Below are 3,615 nucleotides of genomic sequence, written 5' to 3'. Positions count from 1 at the left end.
TCTCAGTTTGGTTTCGACATCTCGTGCCTTGGCCATCCTTATTTCTTTTCGATAATTTTGCTTGAAATTTCGAAAAAAAGTTTTGAATTGTTCGTTTTCGGTCCCCTACATATATCGAATGATAAAACTTAAGCCTTTCTCTTGATTTGAGAATATCCTGAGTAATCCAGGTATCTCTTCTCCTTTGAAAACGTTCTTTGAAATTTTTTGAATGGACAAGTTGACATTTAAATGAAAAATTACTCGCTTTAAAAATGCATTGAAGGCTTCCTCCACTTGATCGAAAGAATCCAGGAATGACCACGACTCCTTCCTGAGACAATTGTTGAAAAGATCAACGTTTGCAGACTTTACATCTCGTTTTATTTTCACGGAGGGAGGTTTAAATTTTGGTTTGGAGTGGGTAATTATGGCTTCCTGGGCGAAGTTGATCCGAGATGGCCGCGTTCAGAACAGAGACCGAAACGTCTGGGATGTTTGTGATGACGTTGTCGATGGCCGTACTCGACGCGGCAGAGACTCGTGTTGGTGAGTTCACGGACCCATGTTAAACCGAAAGAAGATAAGATATCGCGAAGCCGCTGGGCCAGGGGGTTAGCGTGGTCCCAGAACGTCGATGTTGAAGTCACCAATGATGATGAACTTCAATAATTTTGAATGAAAAAAATTTAGAAGTGTTTCAAAGTTTTCAAAAAATGTGGGTGCTGCACCCATTTGGAGATCTATATAAGCCAATTACTGTGATTTTTCCAATGGATTTTTGATCAAATTTACCCCAGCCACTTCAAAGTTTAGATCACTACTATAATCCACTTTTTAATGGCTGGTAATTTAGTCGGTATTTGACAAAGATTGCCACGCCACCCCCTTTGTAGTTAGTTCGGTTATAAACGCTAGCCAATTCGTAATTATTGATTCTGAACATTGCAACAGTATCAGCCGTGAAGCCATGCTCAGAAACAAACAAATATGTCAGGATGCAGCTCTTCTGCCATGAGCATCAGCTTGTCGACTTTTATTTGTGGCAGACTGTGCATTCTGGTGCACAACAGAAAATCCTTGAATTGAATTTTGAATTTTTTGAATTTGATTTGGGTTTTCTTGAGGACTGTTTGGTTGGGTAATTCCCCGATTCTGATATTTTTATGTCAGATTCACACAACTGAAAGGCGGACAGTTTTTTTGCTGATTCATGGCATTAATAAAGGTTGAATCAGGCTTTCTTATCGATGATCCGCTTTTTAGTGCCTCTGCGAATGAGTCATAGGGAAAGCACGTGGGGATAAGCAGCGACTGGCAGTTCCAAGGTAGTCGGCCATTGGGGGTAGTTGAAGACCTCTGTGGCCGTGTCGGTAGTGGCTCGGCAGCGGTGACAGGAATCCGGGACGAAGTTCGAGGATTGGAGCGATTCAACCTCCGCAGACAATCAATCAGCAGGTCCGCCAGAAGATGCTTGCTGCTCTGCTTCAAGTGCATCCCATGAGATGTGAAAGCACTTCTGCTTATTTGGTTGAAATCCAACACCACCGCCCCACGGTATCTTGCGCATAGTTCCTCAACATATGCGTTTAATAGTGCGACCTCTTGATTAATTTGATGACACGGTGGTAAGTCGTGTCTGTGAGGCAGGGTGGAGACAACAACGCCGGAGGTCAGTAGCCTAGTCACAATGCGCTGTTCAAGGTGTCGGTAGATATTGCATTGCTGACCGGAGGCGACATCATTGGTCCCGGCGACGATAACACAGCAGCTACCAGGTGGAGGCACATCGGACGTCGCCTCACAGCAGCTTGGCTCCAGGTTTACACAAGCCATCCACCTTCGTTCTCCGGGCCACCTTCCGCCGCACATGGCCAACCAAACCACGGACGTGGCTGTCCCTTCAATAAAAATTGAAGAAAGAGGCAGATTGGTTTTATGGTTGTTCTTATTTTTCTTTTTCTCGTTCTTCGGTCTTCTTTGGGGGATCTGTGCATTGCAGGGGATTTCGATGGAGGTGATGCATGCCGTAGGCTTGAAAGTACTTGATATTTATTATTAGTTTTAGTCGGAAGATGTCTTCTTTTGTCGCTCACCACCGACCACTCGGAAGGCTGCTCACGCGTACATCCACTACTCCCCTTCTCCCTCAAGCTATTCAGCTCTGCCTCCAGAACCTCAATTGTAGTCTTGAGGCCAGCCACGAGGTCCCTAGTATCCGCACAACGCTGATCTCCGCAGTCAGTAGGCAGCTCACACTGCATAGCGCAGTCCGCCACGGAAGCGCGAAGTGGTGGGTCGCACTGCACGGCGCAGTCAGCTTGCGAAAATAATACTTCCCAAAATAGTATTTCTGAAATTTTGTTCAGTGTAAAAATGGTCAGTATTAAGACGGCCAGTAAGATTGTCTTAACAAACGAGGAAAATTAAGGGGGCTGGCCCAGTATCGCAATCACTTTTGCATGGTTTAAGAAAACAATTTTGTACTCAGTCAAATATTGCCCAATTTGTTTGAAACTTTCAGGTTAAAGTGAAAATAGACTTTTTATACACACTTAAGAAAAAACAAAATTGTAAATATAAAATTTATTTTTTTTTTTTAATTTTTGTTTTTTTTGAAAAAAAAAAATCTTTAATCTAATGGTTTTAACATGATAAATAATCTACCTTATGAGATAATTTCACAAAATAAAATGTATCTTGTTCCTAGGCAATAGTTTCTTGGCCTGAACTAAAAATATATCAAAAAATGTACAAATAAAACAAATTAATGAATTTTAAAGTAGTTTTACCAAAAAAAAATTGAGTTTTTAGAAGGTAATAGGCTTGGAATATAAGAAATACTTTACTCACCATTTTAATTTTAGTTCAAGCCATTTACACAGCTAAAATGAAGATCTGGTGAAAATTTGGTGAAGATTGCTCTAATACTTTTGGAGTTATGATGTAAATAATAGGAAAAAAAACAATGTTTCGGGAAATCGCAAACAAACATATTTTATTGATAAATTTACTAAAATGGTACTCTAAAATTCTCCAGCAGCATAAGAAACACCTTCCTTTTCCTTGTCTTGACTTTCCTTTTCTATTCTAAGCCTTCTCCTTGCTCTCCTTTCTTCCAGACTTGCCAACATAGTTCTTTTATTTCCGTCGCGCACGCGTCGAACGTCAAAAGTCTTCATGCAGCTGTTCAAGTGTTTTCCGGGTTTGATTTTCAAGTGGTCTAGCACTTTTGACTTTGCATTATTCCCTTCATTAAATATCAGGGAAGCTTCATGAGCAGCTATTTACACAATATCCCTTCCTGCAAATCCTTTTTTAGGACACAGTGACCACAAAATACTGTTGAAACTTTCGTTGGAGTTCTGTGTTTTTTCCCATAAGACAACTTAGGAGGAGGTTTGGCATTGTTAGGTCTACAAATATTGGTTTTATCTCCAGCATGATGGCTTTGGGGATAGTGTTTTTATGTTTAAAAGTCCCAAGACTGTTTGAAGCAACTGCTTGTTGGTATGAATGACTGGAAAATAGAATCAAAACAAAGTCTTGTCTGACATACGTTTACACTTTTACCTGTAACTCAGCCAAAAAAAATCGTATGCCCACGATATTTACATCAAATTAATTGTAAATAAA

This window comes from Homalodisca vitripennis, chromosome 1 (assembly GCF_021130785.1).
Source record: "Homalodisca vitripennis isolate AUS2020 chromosome 1, UT_GWSS_2.1, whole genome shotgun sequence".
Taxonomy (NCBI): domain Eukaryota; kingdom Metazoa; phylum Arthropoda; class Insecta; order Hemiptera; family Cicadellidae; genus Homalodisca; species Homalodisca vitripennis.
This window is presented reverse-complemented; position numbering follows the sequence as displayed.